Here is a 20,744-nt window from a genome sequence, read left to right as displayed (position 1 = left end):
CGGGCACTGGCCTCCAGCATTGCCTGCTCAGAGATCCGGATTGGGGCTGTGTGAGTGGATTTTACTCAGTACAACACAGCTACTGCTCTGCATGAAGTGTTTCTGTGCCTCTTCTTTGCTGTTACTTGAAGAATGGTTCAAACGATAAATATCAGGAGGATTATTTTTTCTCTTTCATTATCAGTAAAACTGTAACTGGGTTAAAGTTCCTGCTCTTAGGGGTGGGGAGAAAAGTTTGGCCTCGGCTTCACAGTGAGTGGAGCGCCCCAAGGCGTTGTAATTAGACTGAATTGTGGGGGAATTTTTTTTTTCCTGCTTCTTGCTGGAAGATTCACTAGAGGCTTCTCTGCTCCTAATTAATGAACTTTTCAACTGAGGATTGCATCTGGCAAGTCGAAAATGTTTGTGTGCTGTGAAAGGCAGCCTGGGCTATCTGGCTGAACCTTGGGAGGACGTTTTGGGTGGGGCATGTGAAGTGACCAGCTGCTCAGGGTTTTTACACCTTGGATCTGTGAGAACTGGAGGTGTTGGGCTGGGTCATCCCAAAGCAGGGGAATGGGAGAGGTTAGGAGAAACTGCCTGCTCTAGGGTGGCTTTGAAGCAGCTCTACTACCTCATGTACAATTTAATAGTTCCTTAGGTAAAAGCAAAAGTCCTACCATCTTAATTTTCTAGGTAATTACACCTAATGGTGACACAATTTCAGTCTGGTAGATGACACAAGGAAATGGGGTGTGATGAGACGTTTCACTCCCTGAGCTTTGAGCGGTGATGGGAAGGCACTGTCCCTGTTTCCTTTGTACAGGTGCTCTCCAGGAGAACCCCACACTCACTCCTGTCTCAAGGGAGATGAGGTCACCTCAGGATCTCTCCTGTAAGCAGAGAATAGCAGGAGAAGGAGGATGGCTACAGAGGACTATCCCCCAGCTCTCCTGCTCCCTCATGAAACACTCTGCTCTCGGGGTCAGAAGCTGGGCTGGAGGATGGAAACAGCCTCCTGCTCCAGCACAGTTTTCTTCCCAAGGCCAGGGGGAGCAGGTTTCAGTCCTGCTCCTTGTCCACCAGCAGCATCTCCATGGAAGTGGATGATTTTACCCAGCTTCCGAATTCCAGAATGAGATAGGGGCACTCCTAATCTTGGCCTTTCCTAGAGTTTTCTGGGCATCCAACCCCTGGGAGATCACCTGGTCCCACTGGTTTGTGTGGCCCTGGTGTCCCTACACAGATGAGACCCAACCTCCCTCTGGCACAGCGCACCCAACAGCGCTCTTATCTGCTCTGTCTTCCAGAGGAGAGTTGTGCAACAGCTTAATTGCTGCTGGCTTCTGCAAACAGGGCAGAGACTGCCCACAGCTGCCCACGCAGCTCCCTCAGGCTCGTGTGACCTCCTGTGGAGCTACCTGAGGTGAGTGATTCTCCCTTCCCAGCTCATGGCCACGGAGCCGTGTCCCCGAAAGACCCAGCCCAGCTCCATCTGCTGTGCCGATGCACGCCTCGCTTCATCCCGTGGCTGTGTTTTTACGTCTGGGGTTTGCTCCCTGGGATGTGCGTGTCCCTGGGGAGCCTCTGGCTGCCGTGGCTGAGGGGGATGGAAAGAAATAACCTGATAGCTGCTAGTGAGCTCTGTTGAGGGGTGTGGACCAAACCAGCCGCCAGTCGAAAAGATCATTAGTAATGATGCTGTGTTACTTTTGGAATAAATTTTTCTACTCTATTTTGTTTTATTTTTTACTCACCCACTGCCTTTTTTTTTTTTTTCCCAGTTCCTAGAATCACTTTTACCTAAGCTGGGTCTGCTTTCCTTAATACATCTATTCCTCAACCCCTGGACTTTTCCTTCTGCTCACGGTGCTACAGAGATGAGGCTGATGGAGGGGACAGCTGAGGGAGGACAGGGAATGAGCTCGAGCTGAGGCTAATGACCCAAACTCACTGCCCAGACCAATGCCGAAGGAGGAAAGAGAAGTGCATAAATAAGCCAGATAAAAATAAAAACTTCCATCACTTGGGAGAGAGGGGGTGACTCCTATGGAAACTGCCTCACCGGGTCGAGGAGGAGATGACTTAATGGGAAGATGGCAGGATCCTGCCCTTCCTAGAATAGTAACGAGCTGCTGGAAGCGCTCGCCTCTGCTGCTGCCCTTCCCCCAGTTCGGGTCAGGTCCCGTGGGAGAGAAGTGCTGGGAGAATCCTTTAGCACAGCCCGAGGGTGGGATAGATGCTGGCAGAGGGAGCGTGGCAGCTGGGCTGCCAGGGCGATGCTTGGGAAGGAGGGCAGGCAGCAGCCTTTCACTTTTCTCCTGCTGTAATCATCCAGGAGCAATCCCCGGTTGCAGCTCCGGGCGGATTCTCCTCAGGGATACCTTCTGGGGGGAGGGAATCACTTAAAACCGGCTCTCGCCAATGGGTGTGAATCATCCCGGCTTTTGAAGGTGTCTGGCCCAGGCCAGGTGCCAGCAGAACTGGGGGATCCCTCGGGGCCGGGAGATGGGCAGCCAGGGGTTCGCAGGAGGCTCCGCGTTTCACTCCGGCTGCTCTCGCTCTCCTGGCCTGATGCAACCCGGCCATTCCTCTCTTCCTGGGGCAGGGGAAGGGGAGGAAGGCCCTGCACACTCACTGCTGCAGCATCCTGTGTCAGCGCTCAGGAATCCGGCAGGCTGCTGGGAGGGAGGCGGGAGGCAAGCCAGCAGCGGGGCTGTGCTTGCCTGGGCTTCTCCCTGCCTGGGGAGCCGCAGGGGGCCTGAGGATACCAGAGCATCCCTGGGGGCTGTGTCTACTGGGATATCTCCCTGCCAGGGGGTACCGGAGCATTCCTGGGGGCTGCACCTTCTGGTGTCTCCCTGCTTGGGGAGCCCGTGGACACCAGAGTAGCCCTTGGTGGGGAGCTTTGCCAAAGGCTAAACCTCGGGACAGGGTTTTTTTGGGGGGAAGGAGGAATGGGAAGTGCTGTGGCACAGTGCTGCGTGCTTCGGTGATAGTTCCAAAGGAGAGGCACGCCTGGATCTCCCGTGCTGCTGCGGGGCTTGCATCTGTCTCCAATGTACTGTGCTTGGCGGCGATGCTCTGCCGATCTATATTTAGTGTGGGTGGGGGGAACCCCCTCCCCGGTCCCCGGCGGGTTGGGGGGTTCTTGCAGGGGAGCAGGAAGAGGCTCTGCGTTTTCCTGGGCAGGGTGGTCCAGCCCAGGGGGAGGGGGAAGGCTGTGGAACTTGCTGGCAGGGCTACGGCTCATGGAAAACTCCAGTGCTTCTTCCAAGGAGGATCCTTTGGGAGGCTAGAGCGAGGCAGAGAGAGGGGTTGGCACCGTGAGGGGATGGCTGGAGTGGGGAGAAGCTGGCTGGAAGGTGCCCAGAGCTGCCTTGGCAAGGAGGAAACCCAGTGGAAGAGAGTTATTCCAGGCCAGCACGGCTCCCGGAGGCAGGGTCAGGGCCAGGCGAGCACCGGGATGAGCGACAAACACAAACAACTCCCTTCTCCCGGTCTTCTGGTTGTGATTTCTGCTCCCGACATGCAAACCCTGAGGGGCCCCCCTCCCCTCCCTCCTTCTCCCCAGCTGGGCGAGGGCTGGCCTGGCTGCCTAATGAAATGCAGAGCTGCTTGGGAGAGCAGGGGGGAAAAAAAGGCTCTGTTTGAGGTTTTGTGCCTCTGGTTTCCTCTGGCCCTCTCTCCCAGCGGGGTGATTTATTGGCGATGGAGCCTGGGGAGAGGGGGAGGGAAGGGCTTAGAGTTGCAGGCAAATAGTCATCGTTTATTTCCCAAGCACTCACGCGAGGCAAAGGAAAAAGGGGAGGAGAGGGAGGTAAACTGCCTGGGCAGGGGCTGAGGAGCATCATTTACTGGAGTTCTCCCGAGCTTCTCCCAGTTGCACTTTGCACACCAAAGGACTGGCTTTGAGGCGGATGCCCTCTCCCTCTACCCCAGTTTTCCCACTTTCCCTCTCTCCTCTTTTTCCTCCAAGGCAGTGGGGTGCTGAGAACTGCCTGCGGGCATCTGGGCTGGCTCTCGTGGCCCAGCGCTCACTTCTCCGGTGCAGCCGGGGAGGACACCTCATCCTTTTTCCTTTTCCTGTAGCCACAGCCAAGGAGGCCAGCCAGACCTTTCCCAGGCTGGCAGAGAAGCAGAGGTACCATTGTCACTGACCTGTTTTTCAGGCACCTGCGTGCTGTGACCCGCTTGGCTGCAGATGCATTTGCTGCCTGCAGCTACCCCGGCTCAGACCAGCCTTACACTTAAGCCAGGCTTTAGGCTCTGCCACGTAGCTGCAGCACTGCCAGCAGCGAGGTGTCCCTGTCCTGCAGGATGCTCCAGTGTGCTACTGTGTTGCAGGGTGACCTCCTGCTCGGGAGAAGCAGCAGAGCTGTGTGTTTTCATGCTCGCTGCTCTGGTTGGGAACGAATGTGGTTTCCTAGGGGGAAGGTCTCCTCCTCCTCCCCTTCGCCTCTGCTGACAGCGTCTGACCTCAGCTGTCGTCCCTGGCGGTGCAGGGGATTAATCTGAGCCTCGGGACAGGTTGAGGCATGTCCAAGGCGGAGGAGAGCTTCATGCGTACAGACACAGAGGAAGGAACAAAAACAATTCCCAGGGAAATATTTTCCTGCTGCTTTTCCTGGCAGCGAGCAGAGCGGGAGAAAAAGACCTTGCTTTAAATTGCTTGCAGGAGAACTCCAGCCGGGGATCCGCTTTCCCTTGGCCTCCCGCACCCCACGAAGCTCAGCCCCACACGAGGGATGGCACAAAGGGTGCTCCATCCCCCCGAGGTGCCGCTCAGCATCCCACACTCCGCCAGCCAAGGATCGCCTCCGGCTCCCGCTGCCTGCCGAGCTCCGAGCACGGAGCCGAGCCGGAGCGTTTGGAAAGCGAGGGGAAGGAACCTCCCCAGCACCTCCCTGCCCGGAGCTACGGCAGGGTCCGCTAGTGGACTCTGCCCTTTGCCTGCTCCGGCCTCGGCCGCCCTCCTCCTCCTCCTTGTGCGCTGTTTGCTTTGGCAAGCCCCAGCCTCCACCCTGCCAGCGGAGCCCTGCGGTCCCGGGGCAGGCGGAGCCGGGGGGAAGCCAGGGGCGCGGGGAATGGAGAACAGGGAGGGAAATGGGGAAGCAGGCGGCTGGCTGGGCGGATGGGACATGCTGGCCCTGCTGTGAAGGGCAGGAAGGACACGGCTCGCTCGGAAATCTGGAGGGTGAGCTGGGAGAGGCAGGAAAGGGGAGACAGAGCAGGAAGCAGGGAGCGTGGCCGGAGTGGGATGCAGAGGTGGGAACCCCAGTGCCGCCCCAGGCTTGGTCTGCGGGAGTCCTGTGGCTGTTCGCTCCCCTCAGCCCTGGGCTGGGGGATCTGGCGTGACCTGGTGCCTTGCTGCTTTTCTGGAACCAGCAGAGGATGATGGCTGTGTGGCACAGCAGCAGCGGATCCCCCCCCGGCGCTGTCCCTCGTGGAGCCGGGCTCCCAGCTGGAGCATCACTAGGAAAACACGGGAGGAAGCGGCTGTTTCAGCCGTGCCCCACTCACTTTCTCAGATTTATTCCTGCTAATCTGGTCATTAGTGGAGGTGCCAAGCCAGGAGCCAGGACAGGACGCAGATTTGCCCTCAAGACACGGTGCTGAGGCCACCGAGTGTCACTGCCTTGCCTTGACTGGGTGAAAAGAAGCTGTGAGAGCAATGCAGTGCTCTATCTCCATGACAATGGGGCTGCTGTTTTTTAAAGCAGGAGGAATTTATGTGGTTTTTCACCCAAAACTGGCCCAGGGCAGTGTTTTACAGCAGAGTGCAACATCAACCAGTATCTACAGTCCTGTGGGAATGGGCGACTTGTGAGGAGCAGTGGGATACCCTTACCTCTCTGGGTGAGAGAGAAACCCTTGGAGCCCAAACTTGCCCCCAGCCCAGGGCTGAGTGGATGGAAAACCCTCGGGGCAAAGGTGTGGGGAGGGCAGAGCTGGCCGCTGCCCGTTTGCGAGCTCCGGTGGGAATATTTGACCCTATTTGACATGGTGGGGAGGCTGGGAGGAGCCGCATCCGGAGGAAGGCACGACTCCCATGGGAAAGCAGGAGGGACAGGGGACGGACAGGGCAGGGAACCGGGACTTTTCTTCCTGTCCTTCGGAACAGGTTTCCCTGAGAAGCTGTGGTGCCCTATCCCTGGAAGTGTCCAAGGCCAGGTTGGATGGGGCTTGGAGCAACCTGAGATAGGGGAAAGTGTCCCTGCACATGGCAGGAAGATTGGATCTTTTGAAGTCCCTTCCAGCAAGAACCATTCTGTGATTTCCTCCTGGTGGTGTGGCATGGCTGGCCAGGGAGAGTTGCAAAACCCTCCGTGGTGTTTTCAAGCAGGGATTTACCTCGTGCCACACTCGCCTTCTCAGCTCTGGCACCTGGCAAGGGTCATGGCAGCACCCAGCACCCCGCAGCCTCTGCCACTGCTGTGTCCCTGCCCTCTGGCTTTGCTGTCAATAGAAAGCAAATGCCAGCAGGATGTAAACAGTGGGTGGAGAGAGCAGGGTGTAAACTCCCCTGGATACTCATGGCATTGTTCTCCCATCCCTTCTCGGAGCGTGGCTCTGTCCTTAGAGGATAGCACTGGTGATACGGTTGCAGTTTGTGTTTCTCCCAGCCTTGTCCTTGTTGTGGTTTTCCAGGAGAAATTGTTTTGTGTTAAAGGGCCAATGTGCAGGGAGGTGGCCAGGGTGACACATGCCTCGTGGTTGACCTTGTCTCCCGTTGGCCCTGGCAGCGCTCCCTGCGCTGGGCTCACTGAAATTCCCTTCCTGGAAACAGCAAAGGAGCGAGCGTTTGCCTTCAGCTCAGGAGAGTGTGACGTGATGTCCCTGGTCGGTGGCCAGGTGAGGAGGGACCAGCCACGCTGGGCTCAGAAGGGCTGGGCTGGCTGCTGTTGCGACAGCACCAGGACACGCTTTTTAGGGGGGGCTCATAGCCAGGCAGGAGGGAAGGCTGTTAAAAATAAACAGGGTGACAAGTGGCAGGAGAAAAGAGCCACCTTTCGTGTCCCCACACTCCTCCCTGGGGAAGGGAAAGTGTCTGTGCTGCCTGGCGAGGCGAGCACAGTGCTGGGCTCTGATCTCAGCCCTGCCATGCTGGCAAGGTCAGTCCCCTCCCAGGTCGCCCCGGTGACTCTCCCGGCCACAGCCCGCTCCTTCCCTCTCAGCTCCCGCTGGAAGCCCGGCAATCCCGGTTTAGTGCCCGTGGCAATCTCTGGAGCCGCAGAGCTCCCGGTGCGGAGCTGGCTGTGTCTCCTCTGGGTGTGGAGAAGCTCGGGAGCGCCGGGGGCAGTGGGAACTCGGCCGTGTGTGCTCGGCCGTGTCTCTTTCCCGAGCATAGCCTGGGGGGGATGGAGCAGCCGCCTGGCAAAAGCAGCCGCGCATCCCCCTGCGGCTCCTGCCCGCCCGGCCGCGCGTCGCTTCGTGTTACATCAGGAGCGGAGGAGGCTGCAGCGACCTTGAGAGATGCTCTGTGGTTCTGGCCCTCCAGCCGGCCCAGAGATAGCCTGGCAAGGGATAAGCCAGGCTTTGCGCTCATGGAACTCAACCCCCGTGAGATAAAGTGGCTGTCCTACTCCAGACCTCACCGTTTTGGGGATTGGTTTGAGGTTCAGGGATCTGGGAGCTCTTCGCTGAGGCAGCGCTGCCCAAACGCAGCTGGATCTGTTCAGATAAGAGGTTGGTGTCTGTAAGGACACGCTCAGGGCTGGCCAGCCCAGGTGCAATGTGCCGCTGTCATTTCCGGGAGCCGGTGGCCTGCGACGTGTCCCTGCACGTACCTGCGCCGTGATTCACTTCTGCTCGGGACCAGCATGAGTGTGCATGGAAATCAGGGTGAATTCTTTTGGCCATGCCGGGGGCAGAAGACTCATCATCCTCTCATCATCCTCTCTCATGCTCCTCCTCTGCCCTGCGAGTTCCCACGGTGGCAGCCAATGGTGCTTATCTCCGTGGGAACAAGGGCACTGCCCATCCATCATCAGATGCGCTTCAAAGCGCCCGGCTCTGGTGGGAGGGATTGCGGGGACAGCTTGGTGCCTCTCCAAAGGCAGCGGCCAGTTTGTTGTGCAAGTGGATGTCTAAGGCTGTGTCCGTGCTTTGGGCACAGGTTTAGTGCCAGAGTCTCCTGGGAAAGTTGGGCTCAGCTGTGGCCACCCCTCGTTACAGCTCACCATGGAGAGAGGTTTCAGTGACAAAAAGGTGTCAATACCGTCACTAACACATGGTTATCACCTTTGGGTGTAATCCTTGCTGACCGGGTCCTGTTGGTGCCTGCTAAGCCCTGTCTGAGATGTGGGGAAAAGCAGGACCTGATTGGAAACAGGTTGTGAATGGAGCTCCTCTCGTTTCCTTTCCTTGTGCAGCAAAGCCCTCTCGTGGAAGTTGGCAGTAGCTTGCCAGGGGAAATCTGCAGTGTGCTGCCTGCTCCCGGGAGATGCAGTCTGCTCCCTGTGACCCTGTCCCCTGGGGTGCCGTGGCCCCAGCCTCAGAGGAGGTGGGACAGACCCAGACGTGCCATCACACCCCTGAAGTGTTCATCTGCACATCAGCGCTGGGTGACTCCGTTTCATCCCATGGGGATTCCCAGGTTTTTCCAGGGAGCTGCTGAACCTGCTCTCCTGCTCTCTTGGCTGTGTTAGGAGATGCTTGGCACCCGGAATCCTCAAAAAAAATCCCAAAAACCAAAAACACATTCCCCCCCAAAACAAACAAACAAACAAATAAAAAACCCCCACAGAAACCAAAAACCAAAAAATGTTTGTTTGAACAAACAAAAAAACCAACAAAAAACCAACCCAACAAAAAATCCACCCCAAAAACCCACAAGAAAACCGGGGAGGGGCAGAATGCTTGTGACTTTGGCTTTCTCTATGCACTTGTAAGGACACCACAGAACACCCCCAGCCTGCAGCACTTGGCACAGAGGTGCTGGGGTGGGACAGTGTGTGGTTGTTCCAGAGCTGGTGCTGCCTGGATCTGCTCCAGACCCCATGCACACCCCCAGAGCCTTGGCAGGGATAATTCCCTGAGGCCAGCAGTGGAAGGTGTCAGGTCCTTGTGAGGTGTTCTGACATGAAGAGGCTCCTTGTCCTGTCCCCCATCGCTCTCCCGAGGTGACACCTTGTTCACTGCAGTGTATGTTGGCTCACCTGGGAGCAGCACAGCCATCAGTGGCACCTGGTTGATGGGACATTGCTCTCACCTCTCTGCACCTGCAAAACTGGGTCCCAGCTGGTCTCACCTGGGCATCCCATCCACACCCTGTACCAAAGGCTGCATTTAAGCTCAGCCCAGGAATCTCAGTTGCTAGTTTGGCTCTTTGGGGGAGGTTGGGCTGTTCTGTTCATCTGAGGCTTCCCCTTTGGCCCTGCCTGGTGCACAAAGGCAGGAGGTGTGGGTCAGACTGAAGTAGCATCTCTCCTCCTTGTCTCCTGTAAGCACCCAGGGAACGAGTATTTCCTCCTTGAGAACCCTTTTGGTGCTGCTGACAGTAGTTGGGTATTTTCCCACCCCAGTCCTGGCTCTGTTATGGTGGTGGGTGAGAAATGCCTTTTGTTCTGCAGGCATTGATACCTCCTGACCACTAAACCCCATCAAACCCCCAGGAGCTGGGATTTTTCTTTGCACTGCTTAAGCACTTGGTTCCCATTGTCCAGGCTGAGTTTAATTCCCCCTGTTGGGTATGTTTAAGTAATTTTCTTGCACTTTTAGTGATGCAAAAATTGTTATGCTGGCTGCATTTTTTAATTCTCAAATTGTAGAGTTGCCACCTCCTTGCCTGGGGGCTGGTGGCAGGCTGTGTAAATATTTAGCGTTTCTGCTCCCCTGGCATCAGCCTCTTGGCTTTCCCAGCCCACCTTCTCTGCTGCTGACAGCAGGGGCTTGTTCCTCGGGCTCTGGGGGCTGACTTACACCCTGCTGGAGGGGATGGGTACAATATTACTGCTGCATCGGGGTGGAGAGTGGGTGTATCTCTGTGCTCCTGTGTGTGAGGAGCAAAGCAATCCACTGCTCCTCTGCTTGGCAGCAGGTGATTTTTGCAGATGGATTGCTTGGTAAAGGTTTTAGTGGCCTGGTGAAGCTGGTTTTGTGGTAGAATTCGGAGGGGAAGCAGGGCTGGATGTGGGCTTGTTTGCCTTGAAGCATCCCTGGTGCCCACCGCAGGCGTTTAGCTCGAAGCTGTGTGCCTTGGAGGTTTCCAGCCCTGCGGAGCTGGAATGTGCATCCTCCATGGCCAAGCCGGCAGATGGGGCTCCTGCCCACGGCGAGCTGCTCCAGAGGAGGCTGGAGAGCCGGGCATCCCTGGGCAGGAGTGCTGGGGTGATCCGGGGATGCTTCCCGACCCCATCCCTCCTAGAGGGCTTTTGCTTCATTGCACAGACCTTTTGGTTTTGCCTCCTCGCTGTCTCACAGCAGCTGAACTCAACATTTCCTCCAGGCTTTCCTGGCTCTGCTGAGCCTGGTCACACACCTGGTCCCCTGGGGTGGAGGAATCCTCGACCTCTGCTCAGCTTCCCCCCCATCACCTGGCCCCAGCCCACCTCTGAGCTGCTCCTGGCCGCACACTTCCCCCTTGGAGGGATTCTTATGGTGGAGTTGTGCCAAAAGTGTAGGATTTATGCAGTGAGTTGTCGAGTCCTGGTGTTGTTGGCCCTTTTTCCTGGGCTGGGGGGCTGAGCTCAGGTCAGGACCATGTTGGAGTAGAGAATCTGCTCTGCTGGCACCACAGCATGGATTTGCTGTCTGTTTGGAGCCTCCTTCTTCTCCTTTTCTAAAATAGAAGTGGTCTACAGCCACACAGCTGTGATGAACCAGAGGGGAGTTTAGGTCAGGAGGACCCTGTGGATGAATGCTTGAGTCCTGTGCTGTCCCCTCTGCTCCTGCTGTGCCTGAGCACCCCACAGCCAGGTGGGATGTCCCACCTGCAGCAGCTGCCTGGCTTCTTCCCTGCTCTGAATGCCTCCAGAGGCATCTCCTGGCACTGTGCTCCAGGGTGCTCCTCTCCCCTCTGAACTCTGCACTCTCCTGCCTCTGGCCAGGTGTCCTGTGAGCATCCAGATGCAGCGTTCACTTTAATTGTTCAGCAGCATCTTTGATCAATAACTCACCCTCTGCTGTATCCAAAGTAATAAAATAAAAACCTCCTGGGTGCTGAATGAGTTGGTGGAGATGGATGATTTTCTCATTGCCTGGCTCGAGCTGTAAAACAGCCTCTTCCAGGCACTGTCACTCCTGGCTGCTCATTCTCATCCTGCTTTACATCTCCCTGGGGAGAGCTCTGCTCCAAGGGACTTGAGGAATGGCCTGGAGCACTTGGCCCTGCTGGAAGATGACTGTCAGCATTGGTAGCTGCTGTGCTGCCTGGAAATTGGTGCTGCACTCTTGGAAGGGGATCAGGAGTGATCCAGGTTCCATCCTGCCTCTTTCTGGCAGGCAGAGGAGCTTTGGGACAGGTCTCCTTGCCAGATCCATTTCCCCCTGGGCCACGATGCTGAAGACTCCTGCTGCCATCACTGTCCCTGCTGGGCACTTGCTGAGGTGAGGGAAGAGGAGGTCTGGGGAGTACCTGAAGCTGTTTCTCTGTAAAATCACCAGTGACTCAGAGAGGGGGTGTGGGAATGACTTGATTTTGGATTTTATGTGAAATCTAAGGGGCTTCAGCTGGAAGCAGCAGGATCCAGATTCATGGAGCTGTGTGATGCTTGCTGCAGAGAGCTGTGGGTGCTTAAAAACCAAACTAATTCTGAGCTCAGGTGGTGGAAAAGTCTGGAAAGAGAAGTCTACAGAGGGCTATGAAATAAAAATGAGCTTGTCTGTGCTCTGCCACCGCGTTTGCAGGCTCTGGGAGCTGTGAGTGTCACTAGAGGTGATGGTGTTGCCCCACACGAGTCTGGGGACTGTCTGAATGATGCTGCAAGTAGAAGCACCTCGTTCTCATTAGGTGGGTTTAAGGGCTCTGGTGATGACATAGGATGTAATTAGGCAAAGTTGGGGAGGTTTGTGCCTTTCTGGAGCACAGGGAAGGGGATGGAAGGCAGTGGGTCACTACCCCATCCCTTTTCCCCCTGGACAATTCTCCTCGCTGGCAGTGGGTTGGAGCAGTCATTTTTCTTGGCTGCTGGGCAGAGTGAACTTCCCTGCAAAAATATCTGGGAAGGTCTGCTTTCCTCATCCCTGCCAGTGCTCAGGGTCTGAGGTGGGATGGGCAGCTCGTGGGGCTCCTCAGGAATGCAGAGAGGTGGCAGGTTTGGGGTTTGCCTGATGATCCCCTCGTGTATCAAGAGGGGCTGGGAAGGCTGGATAGATCCCTGAGCCCCAAATGTGGCCTTGAGGGAACCCAGCTCCCTGCCCTCAAGCTCCTGTGGGCCCCTGGAGATGGCCAGTGCTTTATCCAGGAAAGGCAAACCCCTTCCTTATTCCAGCCCCATCCAAAGCCAGCATCACCTTCCCTGGCTGGAAGGGACTCACATCTCCTTGATTTCTCTCTGATCTGACTAAAGAACCAAGCCTTGGTAAGGACACCCGAGTCCCTGAGCAGCAGCTTGCTGCTGGGGAAAGCCACCAGGGAACAGCACCCTGAGGGACACTTTATCCTGTCCCCAGGCAGCATGGATGCTCTTTGCTGTGTGTCTGCTTGTTCTGTGTGCAGCTCCCTCGAGTCCTTGCTCTGTTAGCTGTGTGCTGATGAATCCCGCAGGTTAATTGCATTTGTACATAAAGGAAAAAAAAAACCCAACAAACCAGCAAACACCTGTCTGTTGTTCTAAACTCATTGTGCTTTGGGACGAATTCAGGGCTGTTTCTGTCGGTTTTTGTTGCAATGGAGACGGCAGAACCACTCTGAGCTCCCCCTCTCATCCCAGTGCTGCTCCCTCCTGGATCCCTGCTCTTCTCAGTCTCACCGTGGCTGGGATCTCTGCAGTCACCCCTTGGCCTGATGTCCTGGTCTGTTCCTCCCTGTCTCCCATGGAGCTGGAATTGTTCCTTGGAATTCTTGTTGTGAACTCCCTGCAGCTTGGGAAGTGTTTCCAGCACAGAAGCATTGGTGTATGTTTTGTGGGATCTCCCAGGGACTTGTACAATCATCCTTTTATGATTAAATCTGCTTTTGTTGCTGTAACAGAACTATTCTGCTGTTGTTTGGACCTTTCTCAGAGATGCAGGTGATGCCTGCTATGACAGGATCTTCTGGCACCATGGTGTGACCCCCCTCTTTGCAGCTGAGAATTTGGGAATTTTTTCCCTAGCTATTTATGGATCATGGCAGGAACTGTTCTGTTTGGCACCTGAGATGCTGGAAGCCTTCAGACTGCCTTGTGGAGGGGGACAGGAGGAGCACACGTTGAGGGGAGGTGGATGAAAATTCTGACTGCACCAATTTAGTCTTCCTTCAGCTGACAAAACAGTTTTCCCCACTAGGAAATTGCAGTGCTTCAAGGCTCAGCTGTCTCAGGCAGCAAATAAAAGGTGATTATTCAGCATGGGAATTCAGAGTTGTGCTCTAGACTGCTCCCAGGGTTGAAAACCTTGCACTCCCAGGTGCACTGCAGTGACCCAAAGTGCTGGACCTGAGCAAGCACTGCCCAGAGCTGCATCTCTCCCTTCAGCACCATCAGTGTGAGGGAGGCTGATCTGGTGCTGTGTCCCTGTTCTCTGCCTGACTGATGCTGGGACAGGGACCTGCAGCTTCATTTGCTATCACAAACCCTCAGTGCCCTCCTGGGCTTGCACTGAGACCCCCAGACATGCAACAAATGTCCCTGAGGCAGTTCCTGGTACTGAGATGAAGAGGGGTCTGTCTGTCCTGGGCTCCTGCACCTTTGGAGTGGCTTTGGTTCCCCTCATAACCCAAAAGGACTTTATAGGGAACCAAGAGCTGGTGTTTCATGGTCCTAGCAGAGCCTGGCTTAGGGCTTTTGCAAGCTCTGCTTTGCTCTGCATCCTTTCCCTTGGCAGCAGAGCCAGGAGGGACAGCCCAGGAGTCCCAAAGTGGGAGGAAAAGCTGGTGCCAAATCCTTCCCCTGCCGTGCTACTTCCCCAGTCTGTGGGCTGAGGCTTCTAATGGGGACTCTGGGTGGTGGTGGCTGCATCCATCTGCCTCTCAGCTGTAGCAAGATGTCCTGTCACTATCTGTGCCTGCCAGGCATTCTGCTGTTTCGGGGTGTCCCTCTTGGCTCGTTTCTCTGGCAGCATCTCCTTGCAGGGAGTAATTAGCAGGGAGCTGGAGCAGTCATTGTTGCAGCTGAGATAAAGGCAAGGCAGCAGGGGAGGGGACCTTGGAGCTGCCAGGTGCCACCAGGGTGGGGGGACCAGACCCCCAGGGCTGCCTGAGCTCTCTGCTGGCGCTAAAGACAGGCTGGGCTGACAGGAGACCCTTCCTGGCAGGATTGCTCCCAGGGTGAGGGAGTTGGCAGGAGAGCCCTAGTGCTCATCCAGGGAGAGCTGTAAGGTGCTGAGAGGTCTTGGGGGTGCTTGTGCACCCATCCTTGAGGAGCATGAAGGAGCACAAAGAGCATGGGCTGTGTACAGGAGATGGAGAGAACCTCAGGCTGCATCAGGACAGGCAGGTGAGGTTTGGATGGCAGCTGGAGCTGCCTCCTGGGGGCCAGCAGAGCTCTGGCTCCTGCTGAAGCCACCCAAGGATTCTGCTTTGCCATGTGATGGAGAAACAACCTTGGGAGCATTGGCACAGCTCCGTGGCTGTCAGCTGGAAATGATGAGACAAAAAGCACCCCCTTGGTGTTCACTGCAGAGAGGGGGGACAGGAAATGGATGTTCTCACTGAGCTTCAAGCGAGGGGATAAGAGAAACAACAGGAGCAGGAAAAGCCAGGAGAGGAAGTGATTCATATGTTTAATTCACCCTCCAGTTCCTATTATCCTGTTTTATTAGTGCTCCACTGGAGCCCCCAGCTGAGATCAGTGTCCCACATGTGCTTAGCCTGGAGTGGGAGAGGCAGTGAAGAGGGCCAGGAGCATCCTTCATCTGCAGCAGAACCAGATCATGGGGTGGGGGAACAGCTCTGCTGCCTGAGCAGGGGCTGCACTGAGATTTCCTCCTGATTCTTCCCAAGAAATGGGCAGTGAAGAGGGGAGATGATTCCCTGGGGGACACACAAACCACTTGGTGTAAATCACTCTCCATCCCTGCATGTTTCTGCTGCCTCTGGGACCGTGCTTGGCTCTTTCCATCACATCTGTTGGGCCTGTGACAAACACCTGGGTCATCTGCTGCCCCCAACCTCCCAGGTTTGTGTTTCAGAGCCCTGGGCTGGCAGCAGGAGGGCAGCTGCACCCCAGCTGTATGATGGGAGGCTTCAGAGCAAGAGGAGTGAGGGATCTGCTCTCCATAATCCCATATTGGGCACTGGGGAAAGGGCTGGAACCCAAAAGAGCACCTCAAGGCAGTGCCTTGTGCAGCAAACATTTATTCAACCATGTGCTGTCTGTGCTGAATGAGTTTGGCACTGAGCAGAGCTGGCCAGGAGTGGAAGGAATTTGTCTCCTGTGGCAGTGGGCTGGAGCTGGGCTCTGCTGGGCTCAGGGGAGGCAGAACCACCCCCCTGAAGTGAGGGTGAAACCCTGGGGGTGTCCTTTAATGCTTTGGAGCTGGTGGGTCTCAGCAGGCAGATTTGCAGTAGGGGCACATGCACTTATAATGAAATGGAAGAGATCAATCTTGTGCAAAATACAGATTTTATAGTCACAAAACATTCTGAGATGGAAGGGACCCATGAAGATCATTGAGCCCAACTCCTGGCCCTGCACAGTCCCAAAATTCACACCATGTGCCTGGGAGTGTTATATAGTCTAGTTTACTCAGCAGGATGTGCAAGGAGAGGCTTTTTTCATGTGGGAAACAGTATTTTTTAATGTAGGAAACTGCCTCCTAGATCCCCTGGATTGCTGTGTTTCCCTCTGTGAGGCTGGAACCAGCCAGCCAAATCCCTAAGGCCTGCACTGGTAGAAAAGCAAAGCTCATTACGGGCTCTAATGTGTTCTTGGGGGCAGGTAGGAGAAAGTTGGGCATTACAGGGTGGTGGTTTTATCTCCAGTCTGTAGAGTGACAATGGATTGTGTCCCTGGTGGCACTGAGCTGTCCCCAGGCAGAGAGATGTAGTGCTCATGGATCCGCCCTGGAAAAGAGCCAGAGAGGAGAAGCTTCTCCAGGACCTGGAGACCAAATTCACCCTGGCCCTGGAGTGGTTTGAGGGGAAACCACCCCACAAAACCTTCAATGGGCTGCAGCAGCCCGTGACATCCCATCCTGCTTGCTTAGCAGATGTGCTTTTCTGATTAGCATCAGCATCCTAAATGAGGGTCTAATTTGCAACTTCCTGGGCTGGGATTGAGGGGCAGTGCCTGGTGCCAGCCTGTGCCCTGTGCTCTAGGTGCTCCTCCAGCCAGGGCTCCTGAGCAGTTTCCCAGCAACAATTCCTTCAGCTCCTGCTGCCTTCAGCTGGAGCTGCCCAAATGTGAGCTCCGAGGGAAGGTGAGGGGGGAGAGGAGTGGAGCTGAATCTGCTGAAATCCTGGGCTGGAAAGCTGAGTCTTCTCCTTGCTTTCCTCAGAGCAAAGCACAAGCTCTTGTTTTTAGAGCACCATGAGAGGAGCTGCAGGCAGGGCATCCCTGAGGTGAAATCCTGAGAGAAACAGGGAGAAGCTTTCTGAAGCCCTCCCCAGGTAAGGTGAGTCAGGGTGAGCCCAACAGGTCCTGCAGAAGGAAGGGAGGTGAGAGCAGAGAGGCTCAGCTTCAGCTCATGAGAACAATTTCTTTCCCCCCTTATTCCATTGCTCAATCCAGGTCTGCATTTCCAGATTTTAAAAATAGTGCAGTAGCTTCTGTTCCCCATCAGCTGGGTAACAGGCTGTGCTCAAGGCTGGCACACGTAGGCCTCATTTCTGTGTTTCCCCTGCCTTCTCATAATCTTCATTTTTCACATTCTTTTGGGGCTGCAGGTTCTCCTTGGCACAGTCAACTTCATCACTCCACGTGTGTCCTAGAGGAATTCACAGCTGGGCACAGCCAACTTCACCACTCCAGGTCTGTCCTAGAGGAATTCACAGCTGGGCTGCCTCTAGAAGACCTTCCAGCATCCTGCTGGCCTCTGGGAAATTCTTGGAACCTGGATTGGCACCCTGGCCTTTAGCTGAGGAGAGCAGTGGTACCTTTCCATGTGCTGCAGCTGATGTTTTTCCTCTGGGGTTACCAGCTTCCCCTGGATTTAGCTGAATTATCTGGATCCAGATTTCCTCAAAGACCCTGTGAAGCCTCATTTTTCCTGGCAGATACATTGGGAGAGCTGTATTAAAGCTGATAAGAGCTGGCTCAGAGCTCCCAGCTTTCATTAATACAGCTGCTGACAGCTGCTCCTGTAAGGCTTTAACACCCATTGTCAGTGGCTCCAGCAGCAGAGGGATCAGAGCAAGGCAGGATGGCTTAGGGTGCGTGCTGGTTTAAGGTGAGCAGCTTGGGGATTAGATGGAAGCACTGGGAGCACAGCTATGGCTCCCCAGGCAGCCCTGGGATCCTCATCCTGCTCCAGCCTTCCCTCCCTGAGCAGTGCTGCGTGCCCAGGAGGGGGGAGGCATTCAGGATTTGTCCTTATGGGGCCTGTGTCTGGTTTGCCTGACCTGGAGTCCTAAAAGAGGGATTTCACTGTGGGCAGGGTGGGAATCACAGAACAGTTTGGGTTGTGAGGGACCTCAGAGACCACCTGGTTCCACCCCACACCTGCCACTAGACCAGATTGCTCCAAACCCTGTCCAGTGTGGCCTGGAACCCTTCCAGGGATGGGATAAAGCATTTCATAGAATGGGGACTTTGCAGGACACCTGTCTGAAGGGGGAGTGACTCACTCTAAGGATGTGACTCTGCATCCATACGAGTCCTGACTGTCCCACCAGGAGTGCCATGGGGCGAGGAAAAATTCTGGTGTTGATGCCTTGGGTTTTAGCTTTTATGCTTTTCAGAATCTCTGCTGCTTAGTGTGTGACTCTGAAACTTCATATTAGCTGTTAGTGAGTTCTCTTCACAGGGGAGTTGGACAAAACAATTCCTTCCTAGCTGGAGAATCAAGGACAACTGGTACCCAAAAAGCAGAAACAACAGTGAGGGAAAGGGGGCTGAGACTTCATAGCCTGGGGCTGAGCTTGGATAATTGACTCCAATATGTAAATGAGCCAAAACTTATAGAAGTGTAAAACTCATGACCAGGATCCATTTTGGATTTGATTTGGGTATAGCCCCAGCCAGGCTGTAGCACTGCCCAAAGTGAATCCTTTCAATAAATCCCTATTTTATTCCCTTTGCTCTGTCCAGTCTCTGTTCCAGGTCAGCCTTTCCAGGCAACAGTGTAGAGGAGAGACTGCTCACAGGCTGAGATTGAGGGGAAAGCTGCACCCCGAGGAGAAAGGTGCCAAAAAGCATCTTTTCAGCATTCTAAGTTTCCCTTGTATATACATCTCTGGGTGCCTCCTGCAGTGAGGCTCCCTCCCTGCTGGCTGGCAAGAGGATCCTGTTTGGCTCTGTTTAGACATTATTTCACTAATATTGTTGTTTATCATGTGCTGGAGCTGTGCCTGCAAGCCTGAGCAGCCCTGGGGATTCTGGCTGCCTGGCTGGTGCGTGCTTCCCTGTTCTCTGGGCAGGATCATCCCCCATGGAAACAGCACTGGGGCTCCCTGGGGATGCCCATCACCAGCTCTTAGCTTTGCTCAGGGGGTCTTTAGCTCTTTGGTGTGCTCAGGTGAATCTGGGGCAGGCTGGCAGCATGGCTGGACCTGGTGTGATGGTGCAGTGACCCCCTCTGCAGTGTTCAGGTCATTTTGCAGCCCTCTGGCTTCCAATCCATAGGTCAGATCCCACTGGGAGAGCCCCTGTCTCTTTGTAAATCCATTGGTTAAAGGCCTGGGGAACAAAATCCAGTTTGCTTCTGGAGAGCAAAGTGGATAGAAAGGACAGATTCCTTTGGACCTGATCTTGTGGGTGTTTTCCAACCACAGTGATTCTGTTTCATGGTGGTTTGTGCTAAATTCCTCTTGATCCAAACAGGTGAATTAGACTGGACCTTCCAAGCCCCAGAACATCCCAAATGAGTGGATTAGACACAGCCTGTGAAAATTCCTGGGGCTGCTGAGCTTCAGGTGTTTGGATGGATGTGTTTGGAATGGGGATATCAGTAAGCTTTTGAGTTTCCTGGGGTTCCCTGCTCTGGGAGTTGGGGTGAGGATAAAACTGCCTGACTTCTGCTTCTGCCCAGGCCAAGGCTGGAAAAGACTGGGGAGATGAAGGCAGATTGGGCATCCTGCAGCATTTGCTGTGCTGCTCTGGACAGGGCCCTCAGAAAGCATCCCACAAACTTGGAAAAGGCAAAACTGTTAAATGTTGACTTTTTTTTTTGTTGAGTCTTTATAACAGATTGTGACAAACTGGCTGCCTACTGCAGTTGAAGGCGCTGAACCCCCTCACTTCATCTGGTGAAGGTAAATGTTTTATGAAAGCACCACAAAGATAATACATAAAAGCAATTATTTAGGAGCTATGCTTGACTTGAATAGGAATGAAATCAGGAGAACTTGTAGTGAGTAAAATGTTTTCTGGTCCATTTCAGCATTACTGTAAGTGGAGGAATATTACAAGATGTTTGTTTCTGGAAGTATTTGGGGCCCAGCCCTAAGCTGTGCTCGTTAAAAATATTTTTAATAATTCACTAATATTTTAATAATGTGAAAATCAACAAAGCTGCTGGTGAGGTCTGCAGCTGGTGGAGGAGCTGAAGAGGACAGAATGGTGCTGTTGGGTGTCTGGGAAGGTGGAGCTCTCTGTTGCAGTATTTGGGTGGAAAACAGTGGCTGGAGAGGAGTAGGGGCTTTGGCAAATCCATCAAATCCTGGCTTAAAACCACCTGGAAGAGCCCTGGGGCTGGGGAGGAGCTGCCAGCAGGTGCCAAGGGACATGTTAAAAATACACACATTTTAAAGCTACTGTTTTGATTTATTCTCTTGGGATAATTCTCTTGCTCTGCAGTCGAGGATGCTGTGAAGTTTTCTTGGAGCAGATTCAAAAAGCACGATTGAAGGTTTGCTGGGAAAAGTGCCACCCAGCCACTGCACCTGGTGCATTTGGGCTGTCTCAGGGAGGGGGTGACTTCATCTGTCCCTTGGATTGTCATTTTGGGGTGAGGATCTGCCCGCCCTGCCCCAGCATGAGGAGATTTTTTGGCGGAGCTGGGAAGATGCTGTTGGGATGATGGAGCTGGAGGCAGCGCTGCCGTCTCAGGGACTCTGCCCTGCTGTGCCTCTCTCCAAACCCTCCAGACCAGCCGTGGATAAGGAACAGGGTGGCCCTGGGGGGTGCTCAGCTGGGGCATTGCTGTGGGAGCAGGAATGGGGGCAGCACAGCAGGAGCAGCTTTGCCCTGGTCCGGCGGTGACACCCCGGGGCACTTGTTTGGGTTGGCTTTTCTGTGTGTGTGTGGACACCAAAGAGCTTTGCCAAAGAGGTTATTGCAGGGAGCTAATTGACTTTCCATCATCTCCTCGGGTCCTTTGGTGAGTGAAATGACTAAAGCGCTGCCGCAGGCTTCCCAGTAAACAATGAGCAGTTGGTTTCACATGGCTCCCTGTCAAAAATCCCAAACTGGAAAGGCAGGAAAACAAACAATCAGATCAGAAAGAAATGGGTTTTTGGCACCAGTTCCCTCTGTATTGACTGGGCTGTGAGACAGACCCTGAGAAATGGCTCAGATTTGAGT

This window comes from Catharus ustulatus, chromosome 9, assembly GCF_009819885.2.
Source record: "Catharus ustulatus isolate bCatUst1 chromosome 9, bCatUst1.pri.v2, whole genome shotgun sequence".
Lineage (NCBI taxonomy): Eukaryota > Metazoa > Chordata > Aves > Passeriformes > Turdidae > Catharus > Catharus ustulatus.
This window is presented reverse-complemented; position numbering follows the sequence as displayed.